At 40.3% G+C, this 23,661-nt stretch overlaps 1 protein-coding gene and 1 long non-coding RNA gene across 3 annotated transcripts in view; one reads left to right on the top strand and one right to left on the bottom strand.

Moving 5' to 3' along the window:
• Positions 1–218: 218 nt before the first annotated feature.
• LOC130362688 (uncharacterized) lies at positions 219–6,353 on the bottom strand. Its single transcript, XR_008891525.1, has 3 exons — positions 6,225–6,353; positions 4,099–4,514; positions 219–465 (listed from the first exon to the last, which is right to left on the bottom strand). It is a non-coding gene; the product is annotated as an uncharacterized LOC130362688 (long non-coding RNA).
• CCSER1 (coiled-coil serine rich protein 1) overlaps positions 2,149–23,661 on the top strand; it is a 966,927-nt gene continuing 945,414 nt past the window's right edge. Inside the window, exon 1 of one of the 2 annotated variants that reach the window (XM_056567568.1) lies at positions 2,149–2,660. The gene's annotated coding sequence lies outside the window, so the exon portion shown is untranslated. Of the gene's footprint in view, positions 2,666–23,661 lie in introns of both variants that reach the window. The other variant, XM_056567559.1, reaches the window with a different exon arrangement.

The raw sequence follows: 23,661 nt of genomic DNA, 5'->3' as shown, positions 1-23,661 counted from the left end.
ATAACTTTTCTTGGGTTTTTGGGGTAAAATTAGGGGCCTCGGCTTATATTTGGGTCAGCTTATACTCGAGTATATACGGTACTTTAATAGGAACACAATGTTATATTTCAGTTTAGGGCATTTGCAGAAAAACTATTGCTTACTGTACTACTGTATATTTTACATTCAGTATAAAAAAACACCATGGGTTCTACACACTTGGGCATAATAGATTTCAATGGTAAAAGTTAATATTTCATTTCCTTTATTACATCAATGTAAATTGTATCTAAGATTCTAAATCTTTTCCACAGAAGAATGAATTTGGAAATTTGAATTAGAATTTTACTGACTTTTCCCGGCTTGTCTCTATTGTTTGCAGGTATCAGCCGTATTCAGAAATAGTTCTTGCATTGTTCCTTGCAATGTATCAGCTTATGGATGCATCAGTATATCAAATGCTTCCTGTTTGTAGACCCTGAAATTCTAAGAAAATGTTATTTTAATAAATAATTCATATCCAAGTAACCATTCAAATGCTGGACGTTAATGAATACGTGTTCCAAGTGTAAGGGCTGCATGCATCATAAGCTGTATGGTAATATTAGTCTTGTGCGGGGATCTATGGCTTTTCCTGCACACATGAGGCCGCATAGTCCCCGGCACATCACCAAACAAGAAGGCCACACGATATCATAATGTATCAATAATGTTAACCAACTTTATAAGATATGCAATTTACAAACAAGGATAAAAAGACATATACAAGGCACGACAGATATCACAACAGAAATAATAGAGGGGTACATTCCAAGTAAATGCTGTAATATAATAATCAAAGGTCACAGGTATAAATATAAGGCAGGCCTGGTATAATGTTCATAGAGAGACACTCAGCACAATTCAAATGTGTATAGAACTAAAACCAATGGTACTGCTATAAAGAATAGACTGTGCACCTTATGGGGAGATACCTCACCTCTAGCCCCGAAGGGGCTAGAGGTGAGGTATCTCCCCATAAGGTGCACAGTCTATTAGTTATAGCAGTACCATTGGTTTTACTATTTGGGCAGGTAGTTCTAGACTTCTCATTTGCATTGTGCTGAGTGTCTCTCTATGAACATTTTACCAGGCCTGCCTTATATTTATACCTGTGATCTTTGATTATTATATTACAGCATTTACTTGGAGTGTACCCCTCTATTTTTTCTGTTGTGATATCTGCTGTACCTTATATATATATATATATATATATATATATATATATATATATATATACATAACATCTTCAGGATGCAGGGGGTATGCAGACCTGCGATTTGTCGCTATTCCGGGCTGATCGGGTCTCTGGTGACCCGATCGCCTGGAAAATAGGGATGATCAGAGCTGTCAGTGACAGCCCCGATCATCCTAAGGGATAGGAGCGAGGTTGCAGTGGTGCCATTAGTCAGCAATGACTATTGACCAATGGCAGTTGAAGACGGGGGGTTACCATGGAAACCCCCCGCTCTGCCCACCCCTGGATGTCGGGCAGAACGGGGGGGGGGAGAAGATGGCGGCCGTTACTTGGGGAGAAGATGCTGAGGGGACCGCCGATCATCAGTGGCATCAGCGGAGATCAGCGGCGGAGGTAGGCAGGCGACGGCGCGAAGCATCATGGAAGGTGGCAGTAAAGTGGTATTTACTGCTGCTTCCTAGTGGTTGCCAAACTGCAACTCCCAGCATGCCCAGACAGACAGCATGCTGGGAGTTGTAGTTTTGCAACATCTGGAGGGTCACAGTTTGGAGACCACTATATACAGTGGTGCCCAAACGGTAGCCCTCCAGATGTTGCAAAACTACAACTCTCAGCAGGCCTAGACTGCCCAGGCATGCTGGGAGTTGTAGTTCTGTAACATCAGTCCCTTCAGATTTTGAAATTTTCATGAAAATCTCAGAATCAGAATAATCGGTAAAAGCTTCTTAGAGTTATTAATGCATAAAGTGACGGTGGTCAGAATTGCAAAAAAATGGCTCCGTCCTTAAGGTGAAAATGAGCTGCGACCTTAAGGGGTTAACCTTGTTTGTAAATTGCATCTCGAATAAAGTTGGTTAACATTTTTGATACATTACGATATCGTGTGGCCTGCTTGTTTGATGATGATCGTGGGGTGGCCATAGATAACGCTAGATTGAGCCGATTTATTTGGTGATCATTAGTCGTAGATGTTGCAGGGGAAAGATGAGAGTACGTTCTATTATCCTAGCTGCATTCCTCTCAGTGTCCGCTCAATAAAGCTGTGAGGGAAGAAGAAGGCCGGACACGAATCCAACGTAAGAGCTAAGGGAGGAGAGACGGAGGCGAGAGGTTGATCTTGAGCTGCTTTACTTATGAGGTGGCAGTGCTGGATTCACATAGTGTACACACACATAGTTGTTCCTAATCTCAGTGACTGAGCCCTCCCTTCTGCTCCTCCTCCTACTCTCTTCTTCCCCTTCACAATCAGCTGCCTGAGAAGCTCCCAATACCTCCACTTCACAACTACTCTGCCTTACCAGGCTGAGAGGACTTGGCATGGGGACCCCTTACATGAGGATTCTTACTTAGAACTGGCAAAGAACTGGGAAGCGCTTTCCAACACATCAGCAGAAAGAGCATTTAAAGGAGAACGAAGCGAGCTGACAGAGAGCTGACATACACAGTAAGGTAGCTTGTCACTGCCAATGCAGATATTGCCCTAACCTCCTCTCTCCTTCACTCAGTGTGCGACTTGTTGGAACAGATGTGGACTAGTTGTCGTCATGCGGACAGATGACCTGTCTCATCCCCGGTCAGGTGCATGCTCCAGGCCTGGACCATCCATACAGGATTAGGAGGCAGGTGCCTGCTTGGGGTGATGCAGGGTCACCAGTGATGTGCATGATGATGGGCATTAGGCAGGTGGATGGTACTGTAGCTGTTGTCATTGGCATGATCTGCAGTGCTAGTAAGCTGATCCTCCTGTGCTGTCATGTGCAGTGTGAGCACAGCTGAGCGTGTTTGTGTCTGTACTGCAGCATGTGAGCTGGAGGAGGCTGCAGAGATCCCGGAAAAACCGCAGTCCCTTCCAACAAGGAATTGACCATGAGAGGGGTTTTTGTTGGAGTAAATATTGCTCGCTTCCCCTTTTGATGCATTGCCAATCTGGGAATTATACTGAACAAATTGCTTTGTTCTGCTTGTTTAAGCCGTGTGTGTGGGATTTGACAGGAAAGTAACTCACACACCAGAGCTGTCAGCCCCATCCTATAGTAATTGTGTGCCAGTCACTGAACATCCTTAGCATATAGGCACAAATCAGTAGGAGGCAACAATTATACAGACTATACGAGTATTACTTGTTCTCTACAAGCGCATATGATGCATAGGAATAACTTTTAGAAATAATAGTGCTCACTCCTTCCTTACTCATCATTACATCTAATGTACAAACCCGATGAGTTCATTAGAGCTCATCCCATTTACTAAGGCTAGGTTCACACCATGATTTAACCATCCGAATATCGGACCGTAAAATCGGACAAAATTACATTACAATCGTATGTAAAAGTTTCTTTGCTATCCGATTTTAAAAATTGTATCCAAAAATCGTACAGATGAAAATTCCATCCGATTTTCAATAAAAATCTGATCCTGTTTTTAAAATGAATATGTATGCCAATGGCAAGAAAGTTTTATATATTTGCAGTGTATGCGTTTTGAAGTCTACTGCCCATGCGTGCAAACAAATTGTTTGCGATTTATCTGATTCCATGTGATTTACATAGACATCAATAATAAAAAAATATTGGACACGATTTTGATCCGATTTTGAATCTGGACGAAAAGTCGTGGTCAACCATGATCTTAAATCGTGCAAAATCGGATGTGGATGAAAACTGATGCATTTGTTGTCTATCATTAATGAATGGAAGTCAATGGATACGACTTGGCATGCAGATTTGTACGTGAGAAGAAGTAGGATGGTAAAATCGTGATGTGAATGCATCATAAATGACATTGTCCACAGGAACATAGTACATAACGCTAGACCAGAGCTGCCATCCATCACAAATGTAGACATTGTTCAGCAAGATTTACCCCTATAAATATTTAAACACCTTGTACAAACTTTTGCATGTGCTCCTCTCTGCACCGTCCAGTGTTGCGGATCAGAACTCCTATGTCATCTTATCCTAAATTGATAGTTATGATGATGATTATGGTTCATTTGGATTTTGTTTTCTTCTTTACAAACATTGTGTAGAAAATAATGTTTGTTTCCTGATTCACAATAAGGGCATGTAGTCGTTTTCATGCGGGGATTGATATTACAATTGTCTCAATATACTGAAATAGAACTAATTGTCTTATTTGTAATACTCCAAAAGTATGTCAGGATTGGAAAGTCTTGAACCGTTGCCATACCGAACACATGTATTTGCTTTGTCTTGTGATGGTGACGTCTAGATTTCTACTACAATGAGTTGCATGAAGCGATGGCATGGCCAGGATTGTAGAAATGTTGTTTACCCTACTGAAGGATAAAGAGAAAGACAGGGATTTATGAATGGGAGTAAAGGATTATATATATATATATATATATATATATATATATATATATATATAACATTTTAATGAAACCCTCTGCAATTCATATGAATATTAGCAGTCACAGGAATTCCATGTCCTTATAAAAACCATCATTTTTCAAATTGTGCTACCTTACTCAATGCAATGCAAACCTCAGCTGCTGCCAAACTTCTTTTGTAAAGTAAAGGTGGTCTTCCTATCTGATTGATTGATTGATTGATAGGAAGCACTGTATCATTCTTTTCACAAAGAAGACCTGCAGCAGCTGGCATACAGAACTGTATATTGCACATATCAGCTGCCAAAGAAAATCTCTTCTTAGGGTCTATTCACACGTACAGTATTCTGCGCAGATTTGATGCGCAGGATTTTCTGCAGCATGTTTCAATGTAAACTGAATGACTTGAAATCCTGCGCATCAAATCTGCACAGAATACTGTACGTGTGAATAGACCCTTAAAGTGTCCCTGTCTGTAAACAAAAACAAAAAAACTTTTGCCATGTCATAGCAACATGTTAAAAGTTTTTATTGGTTGGGGTCTGACCCCTAGTGCTCACTAGAACAATTGCTTTCCACCACACCATTTCTGTACAATATGGGATCATTTGGTGTCAGTGTCCTCGGTGGGCTGCATCTTATTCTGGAATTGTTTAATACTTGAGGATGTATTGTAGTAGGAAAATTGCACAAATATTTTGATCATGTGTTTGATAAACTTCAAATCCAATGTCTATCCAATGTCTATTTCAAATCCAATGTCCACTTCTATTATATAACCCATGATCTGTTTAATCGATGCAATCCTTGCCTTGTACAGTTCCTTTGTGCTGCTTGGTATTCTGTTTTTTCCCATTTCTACTGTAGCTCCCTATTGTAAATGTAGCAATTCATTTATATAAATTAGACAGAAGTCTTTTAAAATGAACGGCTTGCTTGGCAGACATGTTCTGCACAACTTGTATAGTGACCTGTATGGTCATGTGTTCTGCCATATAACAATGACTTATACTTCATGAGAGTTCACTGTACCCAACCAAAAGGCTTTTCTGAAATCCAGAAAAAAAAGAAATCCCATTCAGAATGCACCCTAAACAGTCCTAGGAGTTAAATGGGTTTTATATATATCAACTGGCTCCAGAAAGTTAAACAGATTTGTAAATTACTTCTATTAAAAAATCTTAATCCTTTCAATAACTATCAGCTGCTGAAGTTGAGTTGTTCTTTTCTGTCTAAGTGCTCTGAGATGACACGTGTCTCGGGAACTGCCCAGTTTAGAAGCAAATCCCCATAGCAAACCTCTTCTACTCTGTGCAGTTCCCGAGACAAGCAGAGATGTCAGCAGAGAGCACTGTTGCCAGACAGAAAACAACAACTCAACTTCAGCAGCTGATAATAATTGAAAAGATAAAGATTTTTTTAATAGAAGTAATTTACAAATCTGTTTAACTTTCTGGAGCCAGTTGATATAAAAAAAAAAGTTTTTTCCTGGAATTCCCCTTTAAGACTTTATGCTTCTTTATGCGTCAAATGAACACAAAATTCTACATTATGGGTGTATGCTCCTAGTCAGTGTGTGAAAAACATTGCCATCTGGGTATCCTGAGAGGTTCAGAGATGCCTACGCATATTTGGCACTGTTTAGAAGAGACTCACAGTTGCTGACTGACTCCTATGGGTGCTAGAATTCACTAGTTAATTTCCATTACAGTTTGATAGGTGACAGATTCCCTTCAGCATAATAAGGATTTTTCCTCCAGATTACTTTCAGACAGCACTAACAGCTGACTATTGGGGGACTATTCTTGCCTAGATGGTGGCATATGTCACAAATGTGCATATGTCACAATAGCTACAGGCAGTGATTCATATCATTGTAATGAAGAGAGAGAACTGGTTGTAAAGCCCTCTCCACTCTGTCCTGTCTGCCTGTGACGTAACGTTATACTTACATAATATTCAGTCTGTCATTCTTTAACCAGACATGCTTCGTGGAGGAATTCCTTGTAAAGAGGCCCATAAGAAAGGTGTGACAGGGCATGTGACTTCAGTAAATGCTTCACTCTTTATGTTTACATGGGATTTAAACCACTTAAAGCGGTACTCCGCTGCTCAGTGTTTGGAACAAACTGTTCCAAACGTTGGAGTCAGCGCCGGGAGCTCGTGACGTAATAGCCCCCTCATGACGTCACAGCCCACCCCCTCAATGCAAGTCTATGGGAGGGGGCGTGACGGCTGTCACGCCCCCTCCCATAGACTTGCATTGAGGGGGTGGAGCGTGACGTCATGAGGGGGCAGGGCTATGACGTCACAAGCTCCCGGCGCCGGAGCCAGCTCCAGCGCTTGGAACAGTTAGTTCCAAACGCTGAGCAGCTGAGTACCCCTTTAAGTATGTATCAACTGGAATTATCCTACAATATAGGACTACTTGGTGTGATGGACACTAACACTGCAGACACTTATTAGGACTATAACAAACAAATATATTTATTGCCAAGTAAGGGGAAAGTACTAAAGAAGATTTTATTTGGTGAAACTGCAACTCCTAGCAGTGGTAAGGTTATGCTGGGAGTTGTAGACCTTACAGGTGGCTACAGTACTGATGGGATGGTACAGAGTAATATAGTGACTCACAGGTGATGCCTTCTCTATAGTCTTTTTCTTTTCCATATGATCCAGACTGCCATGATTTCTTCCAGCTACATCTTTGTGGTCTCTGACACCTGGACATCATTGGCTCCTCACATTGTTAGCAGATCCTCATTCTCTACCTTAAGACAATAATAATTACAACCATGCCAGACATTGTGCCCCTGAATATAACTGTGCCACACAGTGTACCCTCTAAATATAACCCTGCCATACACTAAGCCCCCTGAATATAACCCTGCCATACACTAAGCCCCCTGAATATAACCCTGCCATACACTAAGCCCCCTGAATATAACCCTGCCATACACTAAACCACCTGAATATAACCCTGCCATACACTAAACCACCTGGATATAACCCTGCCATACACTAAACCACCTGAATATAACCATGCCATACACTAAACCACCTGAATATAACCCTGCCATACACTAAACCACCTGAATATAACCCTGCCATACACTAAACCACCTGAATATAACCCTGCCATACACTAAACCACCTGAATATTACCCTGCCATACACTAAGCCCCCTGAATATTACCCTGCCATACACTAAGCCACCTGAATATAACCCTGCCATACACTAAGCAACCTGAATATTACCCTGCCATACACTAAGCCCCCTGAATATTACCCTGCCATACACTAAGCCACCTGAATATAACCCTGCCATACACTAAGCCCCCTGAATATAACCATGCCATACACTAAGCCCCTTGAATATAACCCTGCCATACACTAAGCCCCCTGAATATAACCCTGCCATACACTAAGCCACCTGAATATAACCCTGCCATACACTAAGCCACCTGAATATAACCCTGCCATACACTAAGCCCCCTGAATATTACCCTGCCATACACTAAGCCACCTGAATATAACCCTGCCATACGCTAAACCACCTGAATATAACCCTGCCACACTGTACCCTCTCTGAATATAATACTACCACACAAAATAATGCTGCCACATACTATAGCCCCTAAAACTGCGCCACTCCAGGAATTCTTTATAATATACACCATAGCCCTGAAATTCAAAACACACTTTGCCCCTAAAATCTATTATAATACAATGTTTTCCATAATGCTATTTACTGTGCCCCATAAATGAATGAATTATATACTATGCCCTATAAATTAAAGGGGTATTCCGGGCAAAAAACATCTTATCCCCTATTGAAAGGATAGGGGAGAAGATGTCTGACTTTGGGGGCCCTCCGCTGGGACCCCCCGCGATCTCCCTGCAGCAGCCCGCATTCTATGCATAGCTGCGTCTGAAGTTTCGGAAACCGCCGGGCTTCCGAGACGGGGACGTGACGTCACGCCACTCCCCCTCCATTCATGCCTATGGGAGGGGGCATTGCGGCCGTTAAGCCCCCTCCCATAGAAATGAATGGAGGGGGCATGGCGTGACGTCACGTCCCAGTCTCGGAAGCCCGGCGGTTTCCAAAACTTCAGACGCAGCTACGCATAGAATGCGGACTGCTGCAGGGAGATCGCGGGGGTCCCAGCGGCAGGGGCCGCCACGATCAGACATCTTATCCCCTATCCTTTTGATAGGGGATAAAATGTTTTTGCCTGGAATACCCCATTAATTAATATACTGTGTCCTCATATATGAATAAATTCAAATATTGTGCCTCCATATAAGAATTATATACTGCAACCCAATTAATGAATTAATACACTGAGTTCCCATATATGAATGATTCATATACTGAAATCGCACACATAAATTTATTCCATACACTTTAACCGCCATAAATATAAATATATTTAATACACTGTAACCCATATATAAATATATTACATACACTCTAGCCCCCATATATGAATTCATCCCATTTACTGTACCCCATATACGAAATTAAGCCATATACTGTGCCATACATATGAAATTAATCCATATACTCTACTCCACATATAAAATTATTCCATATACTCTACCCCACATATGAAATTAAGACAATTGCTATACCCTACATATGAAATGCATTGATATACTGCACCCCATATATGAAATTAAGCCACCAACTGTACCCCACATATAAAATTAAGCCATATATTCTACTTCTGCATATCAAATCAACCCATATACTGTACCCATGCAAGTGAAATTAAGACATAGGCCCTGATTTACTAAGAGTGTAGTGTAGTTTTCTTTGTGGGTTTTAATTCCCTACAAGTATTTTTCCATGGTATGTATGTATGTTTCCCTACATTTTGCACTTTTCCCTACATTTTGCTTTTTTAAAACCTGCTCTGATCTGTAGGGTTTTCCTCAGCTCAAATCCATCACATTTTATGTGGAAACCTTAGTAAATATGTTGTTTTTTGTGAAAATGTTGGGGACACACCTCCTTTTTGGCGACCATGCTCCCTTTTCTTGGCAGTCATGCCCGTTTTTTGGGTTTCCTGAGTAAAATGGAGAGTTGGTTGGGTTTTTACTTTTTTTGGCGCAATTTCTGGCGCAGACAAAAATTCTGGCACACAACCTGACAATACAGGTCAGGTTTACAATAGTAAATCAGAGCCATAAATTGGGTCCCCACTGTACATAATATACTTACCTACCCCATGTCCGTTCCCATGCCACTCTTCCGCTCTGTCCTTTGCTAGCCAGGCCTGGCAGCTAGATATGGATCTAGGCAGCATGATGACATAATCACACTGCCTACATTTTGCAGGAAGTGCCCAGCATTGGTTATGGGAGACTATAGCTAACATACACCTCTGGCCACTGGGAATTTATTTGTAAATATGTCCTAAGAATGTGCTTACTTAGAAATAAAGGCAACTGTCTGAAGAACCAGAGAGAGAAATGGCTGAATCCTACCCCTGGACAGCAAGTGAACAGTTTGTTCTTGAAGTTAACTTGTTGGATGCAGGAAACATGGGTAGTTGTTAGGATCTAATGGGTAAACTTAAAGGGGTACTCCGCTGCTCAGCGTTTGTAACAAACTGTTCCGAACACTGGAGTGGCGCTGGGAGCTCATGACATCATAGCCCCACCCCTTAATGACGTCACAACCCGCCCCCTCAATGCAAGTCTATTGCAATAGACTTGCATTGAGGGGGCGGGTTGTGACGTCATGATGGGGTGGGGCTATGATGTCATGAGCTCCCGGCTCCAGCGTTCAGAACAGTTTGTTCCGAACACTGAGCAGCGGAGTACCCCTTTAACATGGATAGATGACATGGTATTTCTAGTTTGCAGTGTTTAGTACCTAACGCAAGTTGTCCAAGGAAGGACAACCAAGGTCATGTGTGCCAAAGACCCATTGCAATTTGTGGGGGTAGGAAGGCTAGTCTGTCTAATCTGATCCCACAGAAGAGCTACTGTAGCACAAATTGCTTAAAAATATAAAGTTGACTATAACAAAAAGATGTCAGAACACACATTATATCAGAGCATGCAAAAGCTGGAATCTAGTTAAAGGGGTTATCCAGGAAAAAGCTTTTTTTTATATTTCAACTGGCTCCAGAAAGTTAAACAGATTTGTAAATTACTTCTATTAAAAAATCTTAATCCTTTCAGTACTTAATAGCTTCTAAAGTTAAGGTTGTTCTTTTCTGTCTAAGTGCTCTCAGATGACACGTGTCTCGGGAACCGCCCGGTTTAGAAGCAAATCCCCATAGCAAACCTCTTCTAAACTGGGCGGTTCCCGAGACATGTGTCATCAGAGAGCACTTAGACAGAAAAGAACAACCTTAACTTCAGAAGCTCATAAGTACTTTTTTAATAGAAGTTATTTACAAATCTGTTTAACTTTCTGGAGCCAGTTGATATATAAAAAAGTTTTTTTTTCCTGGATAACCCCTTTAAGGTGCCCCTGTTGACCACTGTCTACCACTGAAAGTGCCCATAATAGACATGTAAGCATAGGAACTGGACCATGAAGCAATGGAAGGTGGCCTGACCTAGTGAATCCCATTCTTTTTTCTTATCATGTTTATGGCAGCATGCATGTGCATTATGTACATTGGAAAGGGTAGGCACCAGGGTGCACTATGAAAAGAAGGGAAGCTGGCAGAGGAAATGCCCTGAGTAATGTTTTGTACTTTTAAAGCATACAGTACCCTGATCTCTGATGATGACAACACAGCTGCAAAAATTCATACTCCACCAAAATATCAGTTTTGACTTTGTATGTAGTATTGGTTTCATAAATATACCTGTAATTTCTCAAATATCAGCTTTTAAAACAAAGAATGGAAACAGAGAGCAGATTCTTTCAGGCTGTCAACAGAACACAAGATGCTATATTCTGTCAAAATAGATGCTGTTGTGTTTGCTGTCTGCGTTATTAGAGCCTCTATTTGTTCAATGAATACAGATGGTTTAAATAGCAACTGTATATTGTGAAAGTGCCAGACGGTTACATATAATGTAATAGTGACAATACTGTACTGACTAAGTCCAATCTGTTTGGACAAAAACGTTTTGTGGTGGGTTTCATCTGGGTACTTTAAGTTACTCCCATGATTTAACAAATCCTGAAATAAGATAAATCAATAATGTGCGGGAGAGTGAAATTAAGAATGGTGATAAAAAAAACTCAGGTTTTTATTTTAAATATAATTTTAAGCTTTTTGGTGACTTTTTCACTGCCTATTAAAAAAACATTCTTAAAATCTTGCACTTTTCACTCTGGCCACTAAGCCTAATAAGAAGCTGACATTTCTGACATACCTGTTATATAGAGATCATGTTTTAGAATAATTCTTACTATGATCACAGCCAGGATTACAGAGAAAAGAGACATCTATATTTAGACAACACATAATCGGCCAGTCACAATGAGTGATGGTATTAGCTTCCCTCCACTTCCCCCTGTACAATGATATCTGCACAGGCCACAGAGCATTCCTAGAACACTCTCCCAGAAAAGTACCGGACTCAGCTCCAGACTGCGGGTTCCTATGGTATATCTAAGGCAGATAGTCACTCTCGTAATAAAATACAAAACATAAAAAAATATAAAATCAGAAGAAAAAAAACATAAAAAAAGATATATATATATATATATATATATATATATATATATATATATATATATGTTAGTGTCTGGTTTTGACAAGTACTTGAACTGTTTTGTGATTTAATGCCCAATAGTGACAGGGACTAAAGTGAAGAGTTCCTGCTGAATATGGCAGCATTATATAAGCAGTTGGAGTTGAGTAAATTGAAGATTCACCTTATTTTATAGGAGATGTATTTCCTGGTGAAAATAATTTGTAATTCAGACTCCTCCATTCTGTCTAGACCCACCTCATGCCCATCCAGGTTTGCTAAAGATCCTTTTATGAAATATCTTAAAGTGAGCTGATTTTCCATGTGTAAGTGAATGGAATATGGAGGACATAATAAGGATATGATAGTGTGTGTAAATGGATACATAACATAAAGATGTTCCTTACACCTTCCCGACACCTCCACCCACCCCTTCAGCTCCTTTCTCACATGCTGTTAGCTTTCCTACATCCACTGCAGTTACTTCTGTGAGGTTGATAGAAGCCATTCTTGTTGTGTGTTGCTATGGTAACATTGCTGACTGTGACAGAATAAAACACACTGTGTATATATATATATATATATAGCTTCCTGGTAATTTTCTATGTATGTGTTTCTTTTAGACATTGTACTGTTTGACAAACTTTGTAGAAAGTCAATAAAGGTTTGGCCTGCAGGTCACTGGTGATACGCGATGAGAACTTGATGCCGCATCTCCATGTTTCCTCCATTTCTAGAAATATTCTAATATTCTAATTATAATTCTGGATAAAATAAAAACCTAATAGATTTTGTGTTCCAATCCTTAATATTTTATAAGAGAAGGAGGGAAAAAAGTGAAAAAAGATGCGGGGCGCTCTCTGGCGTAGTAGATTAGGTTCTTGATGGTTAAAAGAAAAGAGAAAGAGAAAACCCACCACCACACCTGTGCAATGGCACTGACCTCCAGGAGTTGTGCGACGGATAGGGCACGACTCTGTCGCGGTATGTGGTGGGCTGTTACAGCTTGCTGCTTGGTGTCCCCTTGTCCGTTGTCCCAAGGAGGGGTCACAGAAAAGACAATAAAGGAAATGGAAGCACAGAAGATGCGGGGGTTCTGTCTCCCAAGCGCTTCTGTGAAAATGAGTCAGGATGCCAATGGATACACAGGATTCTTTTATTTTATTTGTACGTAAAAGATACAACCGGACAACGCGTTTCGGCCTGTTCTCACGCCTTCCTAAGGTCCACAACAACAACTGTAAACATACATATAGACATATACAACTTGCAGATAAAAATACATATACAGATGACTGCCCTAAGGCACAGCGAGCAGTGAAGATGGAAAGATTTCTGTGGTATGCATAAAAAGTTTTTTTTTTTTACTTTCTTTTTTTTATTTCTTTTTTACTTTCTTTTTTTTATTTTTTTTATTTAAAGAAGAACTGCTCCTTAGAGTGAAGCATTGTGAGAAATTTACCATTTTACTCACCCTGCACATTAAAAGTGAAAAGAATGCAGAACCTTATTCTTTCCAGCAGACTGAGTGCAGTGATGTTTAGGAAAAATAAATGTATTACCACTATCAATGCGGAATATTAATTGGCCATTTGAGATTAAAGGAGGCCTCTGTGAAGGCCACAACAGAGAGCTGTAAATTGATATCATTTTAACTGCTTTTGGCATGCAATTGGCCTTAGATCTTTCTATACCATAGGATCCATGACCATGTCTTATCCTCCCATACAAGAACAACCTCATTGATTTGCCTTAATTTAATAGATTATATTTCACAGTGCCCTACGCGTTTCACAGGATGAACGAACAAGTCATTTTCCTTGTGTAATGGGAATCACAAAAGATTTGATTAAAGAAATGTACAGTGGCTCTTTAAAGGACCCATGCTGTCTCTGACAGCCAGATGAAATATTACAATACAAGAGCCAGTGCCACTGGGCCTGTTTTTACATATGGGAAAATTGCCAAAGGAAAAATGTTCAGTTAGCATATTTTAAAGGATACATTCTACAGGAGGTTAGTGTCCTGCGGTCTAATCCTGCTTTATTGGATTTCTTTAGTAATTTTCTGCTGCTATGGTAAAATCTGCTTGATTATAAAGGTTATTAATCCTCCTTTTAGGAATATAGGTAGCCTCAGCTGTTTTCTTAGAAGCTGCTAAACGCTCTAAACCTTTCCAAAATGCTTTTTGGGAGAATATTTGTAATGAAAAAGAAAAAAAAAAAAAAAAAAAGAACAGCTAGAGAAAGAAAATTTGTTTTGTGGATGCTCACAATCTGTACTGATGGCAACAAATTTACAAATAATACCGTATTTTTCGCCACATAACACGCTCCGGCATATAAGACGCACACAATTTTAAAGGGTGAAAATCTAGAAAAAAAAATATTCGGAACCTTCAACCTGCGGACCTCCAGATGTTGCAAAACTACAACTCCCAGGAAGCCCGTGCCAGGAGTTGTAGTTTTGCAACATCTGGAGGTCCGCAGGTTGAAGACCACTGGTATAGGATGTAATACTCATGTGTCCCTGCCGCTCCGGAGCCTTCACCGCTGTCCTGGATGTCGCCCTTCATCTCTATTGCCGCGTCCCCGGGGTGTCCCCGTCACTCCGGAACGTCTCTGCTGCCAGGTATCCTCGCTCTCCGTCGCCGCCATCACGTCGCTACGCACGCCGCTCCTATTGGATGACGGGACGGCGTGCGCGACGACGACGAAGGAGAACGCCGGCCATGCAGGGGATCCCGGCATGGAGAAGACACAGAGGAGGCAGGTAAGGTCCCTCCCGGTGTCCTGTAAGCTGTTCGGGACGCCGCGATTTCACCGCGGCGGTCCCGAACAGCTCGACTGAGCAGCCAGGTTAGTGTTACTTTCGCTTCAGACGCGGCGGTCAGCTTTGATCGCCGCATCTGAAGGGTTAATACAGGGCATCACCGCGATCGGTGATGTCCTGTATTAGCCGCGGGTCCCGGCCGTTGATGGCCGCAGGGACCGCGCGATAGGACAAGTTTTAATGTGTGTTTGCCGTATAAGACGCACCAACTGCCCCCCCACCCCCCAATTTTGGGGAAGAAAAAGTGCGTCTTATACGGCGAAAAATATGGTATATACATTGTGCCACCACATTTACTATGAATGGATATGTAGGAGACACATTTTCTATTAGTGTATTGATTTTGTAAATTGTTTTTTATTTTATTTTATTACTTCAAGTTAATGAAAAAAAATACATCCTATTTTTCTAATGCTATACAGCTAGGGGTAGAATGATAATACAAAACTTTTCAATATACTCACTATAGAAGTTCTTCTTCACCCTAACATTCTATTGCCATTTTGCATAAAGAATTACTCCAGTGCAGTAAAACCTATACCCTATCAAAAGTTTAAGGGATACGTTTTAGATTTGGGAGGGGGAAGGTCAGACGGTTGGCCACACTTGATGTGGGTGTCGACATATACCCTTCCTGGGGACTGCCAGGCTGCCATGCAGGAGGTTGTGAGGGTCCTAGCTGTCGGACCCTTGCAATTTTAAACTTATCCCCTATCCTTTGGACAAGGCATACGGTTTACTGTACTGGAATACTCTTTGAAATAGAGTTTTCATTGATATGAGGGTTTTATTTTTGCAGGACAAGTGTACTTTTTATTGATACTATTTTTTTTGATTCATGATAACTTTTGATAATTTTTATTCCACTTAATTTTTTTTAATCAAGGTGACCAAAAGAAGAAATTGTGGCATGTTTTTTTTTCTACACGTTCTTCATGAGGGATACATAACATGATTGTCATTAGGCATGTGAAAGTACCTTTTATGAAAGTTTTTTTCTTATTTTTGTTATTTCTTATTACTTATTTTCTATTGTTTGTGAGAATATGGGGCTTTATTGGGAAATTTATATTTATTTATTTATTTATCTTTTGTAAAGAATTTAATTTTCACAATTTTTACTTTTTTGGGACTTAAATTGGCACTGACAGATTCAAAAATGTTTTATATGTTGTATATTTTGGAAAACATTGACCTTTCTAATATACTTCATAGGAAAATTTTATTTCCTTTTTATAGAATTCTTGTCTCATAAAATCATGGCTTTGTCCAGGCTGAAGCACAGGCATGGACAAAATCCAGTAAGTGAGGGTGGGCTAGCACTTCTCTGTGCTCTATCCTGTCTGATAGCACTCCTCTGTGTGATAGAGAGAGAATAGAGGAGTCCTATCAGACAGGAGAGAGCACAGAGGAGTGCTATCAGACAGGAGAGAGTACAGAGGAGTACTATCAGACAGGAGAGAGCACAGAGGAGTACTATCAGACAGGAGAGAGCACAGAGGAGTACTATCTGACAGGAAAGAGCACAGAGGAGTACTATCAGAAAAGAGAGAGCACAGAGGAGTACTATCAGACAGGAGAGAGCGCAGAGGAGTGCTATCAGACAGGAGAGAGCACAGAGGAGTCCTATCAGACGGGAGAGAGCACAGAGGAGTGCTATTAGACAGGAGAGAGCACAGAGGAGTACTATCAGACAGGAGAGAGCACAGAGGAGTACTATCAGACAGAAGAGAGCATAGAGAAGTCCTATCAGACAGGAGAGAGCACAGAGGAGTACTATCAGACAGGAGAGAGCACAGAGGAGTATTAGCAGGACTCCTCTGTGCTCTGTCCTGTCTGATAGCACTTCTCTATGCTCTCTTCTGTCTGATAATACTCCTCTGTGCTCTTTCCTGATAGTACTCCTCTGTGCTCGCTCCTGTCTGATAGCACTCCTCTGTGCTCTCTCCTGTCTGATAGTACTCCTCTGTGCTCTTTCCTGATAGTACTCCTCTGTGCTCTCTCCTGTCTGATAGTACTCCTCTGTGTCTCACTGTTAATCCTATAGATGCAGCAGACATTACTGACCAGATGATCTTCGGTCTCGACAATTGCAGCGGAAGTCTGGCATCCAGCTCCTGTTGCTGATCCCATGCACTCTGCTTGTGAATTCACTGGATTGGTATAACATGGTGTGACATTTATATACATCATAGGGTGGAAGGGGCTTAAGCAGACCTTAATGCTGAAGGGCCAAATTTAACCCCATAGGCCGGGTTTACTGTATACTGCAAAATTTCTGATTGGAATTACACTTGGGAATTTTGGTCTGAAATTCCAGTGCAGCAGATTCCCATTGCTATCATACTATGGAATTTCAGTGGCAGATGCTCTGCCGCTAAACTTTTCTTCTGGTGGAATCTGCTTTTCAGGTATTGCCGTCTATGCAGATGGCCATTTCTGCACGGTCCTAGGGCCATCTGGTTTCAGTTGGTGCTGGCTGCACTCGGATTCTCAGTGTGAACCCGGCCTTAAACCTTTTCTTGCTCCTGTCCTTAAAGGAGTACTCTGGTAGAAAACAATTTTTTGCTGACACCTCTGTCTATTAAAGATGAGCGAAGTTACAGTGATTCGATTCATCACAAACGTCTCGGCTCGGCAGTTGCTGACTTTAGCCTGCATAAATTAGCTCAGCTTTCAGGTGCTCCAGTGGGCTCATCTCTACTGTCCATGTCAGGAACTGTCATGCTCCTACTCTGGACAGTTCCTAAAATGGACAGAGGTGTCAGCAGAGAGCACTGTGGTCAGACAGAAAAGAACAACTCAACTTCCTCTGTATTATTGTATTAGCAGCTGATAAGTACTTAAAGGATTAGGATTTTTTTAATAGAAGAAATTTACAAATCTGTATAACTTTCTGGAGCCAGTTGATTTGAAAAGGCTGCCTACTGCACTACCCCTTTAGGTGGTTCTGTCCATGGCTCTTTGCTCTTGGAATGAGTTAATGAAAAAAAATATATAATAATAATAATAATAATAATAATAATAATAGCAATAATAATAATAGTAAATAAATAATTGCTCTTTCCTGAAGCCTAAAATAGATCAATCCTTAGTAGGTTGATGGTTACCAAGTGTGGTGATTTTGTTGTTATTAGGTAGAGTATTGTGTAGAATAGTTAACAGAGAGCATGAGGAAGCTGATGTCAATAAAAGAATTGCTATAGTTTCATTTTCCATTTTAATGTAATATCTATATAGCACTAGACAGTATAGAAAGCCATTGTAGAGCTCATAAGTCTCCCTTAATGATTCATTATCATGTCTGGAATATTGAGATGATTAGTGGATTTGCTAATTAGATATTGCTGAAATGATATTAAGACAATACATTTTCTACTGTGCTTAGTGGCATATAGTTATATAGTCTGTCGCTTACAATATCTCAATGGTTTGAATCGCATCTTCTTCTTCTTATTATCATATATATATATATATATATATATATATATATATATATATATATTATTTTTTTTTTTTTTATTATTATTCACATCTGTGGAGGTCTAAAATTTCTACAATTAAAAACTCATTCCACATATCCTAATAGAAAATTATTTTCTGAAAGCATGTACAAACCTATTGAAATGAATGAAACAATTTCAGAAATTTCTGCAAAAAGTGAATAAACCCTCAAGGGATTTTGCATTATAGTGATACAATACAGTATAGCTTCTCCATAAGACCACTTCTTGAGAAGACCATATTTGGTATGACAGATTTTCAGGCCATTGTCTTTGACAAGATCACTTACATAAAACCTCAACCCCCTCTCACTGTCAGATATTACAGTCCAATATACACCCTTTCTCACTGTTCGACAAGGCACAATATTACTTAGTGCAGCATGTTGTCCAGCAATCCAGCCAATAATGTAACACACCGAAGTCTCCAACTCTTTTCTCCCACATTTACTAGCGACATGGTGAATGAGGCAGAAATTCATTGACACTGAGCTGGCCTGGTTACCCAAACCAGTAAACAAGAAGGAAAAAACATTTTTTAATACTTTATTATACACTTTATTATATGTTCTGCACATACTTTGAGCCAGTGGGAAGTCTGTGCACTGTCTGTGTTGGTATATGTGCGGCGAATGCTTAGGTGAACAAAAGTATATATCATACAGCCTAACTATCTACAATGACCCAAATCACACAAATCCAATAAACAGCTCAACAAAAGAATTGCATAAATGGTGATCATCTTAAAACAAGAGTGCACACTAAATACATAATGTGCCCCAGGCCCACCTTACAAAAGGAACAAGGTATGCCACATTATTGTTTCTGGAATTCTTTGTGTAGGACATAACAGTACGTCAAGTAAAGAAGGTTATACACCATAAATCTGTCATATGATACCATGATGCAGCTTTTAACAACCCCTTCTCAGAACAGAGCCTACCTCCCATCACATTGGGGGAGATTTATCAAAACCTGTCCAGAGGAAAAGTTGCCCATAGCAACCAATCAGATCGCTTCTTTCATTTTTTAAGAGGCCTGTAAAAAATGAAAGAAGCGATCTGATTGGTTGCTATGGGCAACTCAGCAACTTTTCCTCTGGACAGGTTTTGATAAATCTCCCCCATTGTGTTTAGCTACTCAATGGTGGAGATTTATCAAATCCTGTCCAGAGGAAAAGTTGCCCAGTTGCCCTTAGCAACCATCAGCTCACTTCTTTCATTTTAACAAGGCCTCTGCAAAATGAAAGAAGCAATCTGATTGGTTGCTATGGGCAACTGGGAAACTTTGCACAGGTTTTGATAAATCTCCCCCAATATGTATAATAGAGCAGAGAGTCACTCTCTCCATGCAGGGGATATTCTTTTAGTATGTCCATATGCACTATTATGTTATTTAAAGTTTCCTTATGCCCTTTTTATTGGAATTTCTACAGTCAATAGCCAAGGTGACAACCCATCATCAGTAAAGACTAGGTGCCGATCAAGTGTGGAAGTGATAAATGCTGATCAAGTGGTTCTATTTTTTGATTGATTTTTTTATTTCCTTTTTTTGTACATTATTATGGGGGCAGCAATCTTGCCTGAGCTGTTTTAACAGCATTTAGAGATATGCTTTACAGCAGAACCCATGAACATAGACAACAATAGACAGGAGCTGTCCCATTCAGATAAATTTGGAGATATTATTGAACATTTTTGGTAAACTTTTCAGTAGTCATTTTACAGGAAGGGGGATGTTGGTCTCTGCTGTGGTGGAGGGGCCAGCGTTATCTATTTTCTGGTATCATCTTTCGCTGTACTGCTGTCTGTGCTAGGAGGCAAGGCTTTACTGGAAAATTATATTTACAGGACAGGGAGCCACAGCTTAGTTTAAGGCCTAGTGGCCAAAATTGAAACTGCATGATTTTAGGATTATTTTGAGATATAGATAGTAAAAATGACAAGTTTGAAAAAAAGAAATTGTTAACATAAGCACTTGATTTAAACAATAAGTCATTTTTGGTGGCATAATGACTTTAACTTAATGTATAATGAAGGCCACCAAGGTGCCTGTAAATGAATAATAGGGCTTTCCATAATGACAACTTATCATCTATCCACAGGATAGTTGTTAAGTGTCTGATGGAGGTCTGAATACTGGGACCCTCTTTTTGTGACTGGTGGTGGTCCCAGTGGTCACCACAAATCATACATTTATCACCTATTATGTAGACAAATGGATTGCAAAGCCAAGTGCTGATAATAAAGGGAGGGCAGAAGAGGAACACAGGTAGCAGAGGCCCGTGCAGGACTGGGTTTGTTAGTCTTGGAAGCCCAAGGCTGGTTAAGGAGAGTAAGGGGTTAAAGTATGGGAGGGGTGTATATTGAGATGGGTAAGCATAGAACAGAGTTAGAGTTTAAAATAGAGTTTATATCATACATGAAGGGGAGGGTTCTTTCACTGGAAGAAAGCAAGCAGCTAGCCCTATTGCCATTGGAGGGGCCTTTTTGTGGCTGGGAGATGGTATATGCTGTTTTAATCATTGTCACAACAGTCTGTAGTAGGAAGGTCTTGCAGGGCAATTCAAAGTTGGGCATAATAAGGGGCCATTTAAGGTATAATTATGAGAACTAAAGTTTGGGTAAATGGTTGTTCCTCATGGGCTAGATCCCTTGAAAAACATCTTGTGCTGCAGGATAGAGCTCTGCCAGACCTCCCTACCAGTTATTATCATGCAGATATGAAGTTATCACTGATTTGCACTCTTATTCCTGCTATATATGTTTATGTCACATGATCCTTCTAGCCCATGATTGAAGTAGACGTTTCTAGGTCAACCTCTCCTACACAGATAAAGGGGGGACCCAAACCTTTTAAAAACAGTCTAGGCCTGGCTTTTTCCAGAGTAATATCTACTAGCCCTGCACTTGAGCTGAGAGATTTAATCAAAGTGTGTATTTTTCCTATTGTCAGGCATACCTACGACCACTGCTGAGTGAGTAACAAAAAGCCTAAAATTTTGCTCCGTGCAGTAGAGTAGGTCAACCTGAGAAGATCCTTATTCATAGTTTCAGTAGCTTTGGACTGAGAACTTCAGAGCCAGAGAACATATCTATCTGCATTAAAAGGGGTATTCCACTTATTTCTATTAAAAAAATCCCAATCCTTGCAGTACTTTTCACAGTTCTTTTCTTTTTGAATTTCCTTTCTGCCTGACCACAAGTGCTCTCTGCTGACACCTCTGTCCATGTCAGGAACTGTCCAGAGCAAGAGAGATTTGCTATGGGGATTAGCGCTTGTGGTCAGGCAGAAAGGAAATTCAAAAAGAAAAGAACTTCCTGTGTAGTATACAGCAGCTGAAAAGTGCTGGAAGGATTGGGATTTTTTTAATAGAAATTATTTACAAATCTATTTAACTTTCTGGCACCAGTTGATTTAAAAGAAAATGTTTTCCACTGGTGTACCCCTTTAAACATTACACATAAACATATTAAGAAGCACCTAAAGATTGCTACATTTAATAAACCGCCTATAAAAGCACAAACATGACTGTGATCAGATAAAGAGACAGTGACCAAATATACATTCTTCTGACTATACAAAGTTATGCAAAAGCAACCAAAAATTATTGGGATTGCACCAAAAGTAAAGTAAAATAGCTCAAGTTGCTTTATGGAAACCTGGTGTCCAGGCGAGGTCTTATTCCTGCACTTTGCACATGGAAACAGCTTTCCTGACAAAAAAAAATATTAGTTGGGTCACGAGGAACATCAGGTTAGCTGTGTCACTCTGCCATGTGACATATCAGATGGAGGACTACAACCCCCAGCTAGCCTGCATCCTTATCTACCCTTAACTAAGTGTAGTTTTTATTTTAATTTGATACCATGAATAGCCTTTTTATTTATATCCCATTTTGTCTCCTGCACATGCGTTGTACAGCTTTGATTCAGCCTCCCTGCTGTTTATTTTGATCAGGGACATAAAATATCATATAAAAATGCTTTGCTTCCACTAGAAGGGACGTATGTGATCTTCAGCATTTCAGCAAAAAGCTATTTTATCATAGTAAGGGAAACAGGATTCAATGAAAGTAGCGCAATATAACAAGCGGAATAAATTATTAGAGAATTCTACTACTACACTTGTGTCCCCTGATGTTTTGACACTAAAGAGTATACTGCGTTTTGCTCAATGGGTGGTTCGATGTGCATTACCATAACTATACTGCAGCTGGGATGCTAGAATACATTGCAGTACTTTACACTTTTATATTCTTTTTCATATATCATTAATATGGGGCCTTCAAATGTATTGTATCATATAAAGTTATTTTATATTACTGATATGAACAGTATTTTGTACCAATAGGAAAATCTTCAGTTTTCTCAGAGTTTACTATAATCTAGTGGTACACAGTATGTACTGTATTGAACTGCATCCAGAGTTAAAGAGAAACTTACATGTATAGATGCGGAGTTCAGGCTGCTTCTAAATCAGCTGGTGTTGCTCCTCTGGCTCATCAATAATCACTCCTTGGCCTGCCCCCTTTTTTACATCAACCCCCCGATGAACCCCCTTCTCTGACGTCATGGAAGGGGGTGGGCTGGGAAGTAAGACTGTTGAGACCCAATTAGCTCCTAGCAGGCTATAACTTCCCCTCCCCCTTATTACAATAATTAATTAAATAATAACTGATACAACAACAATTCAACTTTTTTATGGGTGGGGATAGGCCACAGCTTTATTTATAAAATTACTTATATAAATAACAATTTAACTGTAACAAAGACACCGATTGGCTTCTTGCCAACCCGAGAGGTGCTGCCACACTGTCCTGTGTGGAGGTCTACCCCGGGTTGACCCCGCTTTCACCGTCTTCTTACCGCCAAGCTGTGACTTACAATAAACAGAGATACAAAAAAGGGAGGGAGGGCAAAACTCCAGGTCCTGGGCAGATTGAGGGGGGGAAGGGAGGCACCACAGCTATAAATACCCAGGGGAGGGCCCCTGAAAGCCCGGGAAACTATTAAACCCCTGATTGGTGCACTCCTTCCCCCCCACCCATGGGACATACCACTATAGTTACCAACAAGTTTTTACAG

This window comes from Hyla sarda, chromosome 1 (genome assembly GCF_029499605.1).
Source record: "Hyla sarda isolate aHylSar1 chromosome 1, aHylSar1.hap1, whole genome shotgun sequence".
In the NCBI taxonomy this organism is placed as follows: domain Eukaryota; kingdom Metazoa; phylum Chordata; class Amphibia; order Anura; family Hylidae; genus Hyla; species Hyla sarda.
This window is presented reverse-complemented; position numbering and strand designations above follow the sequence as displayed.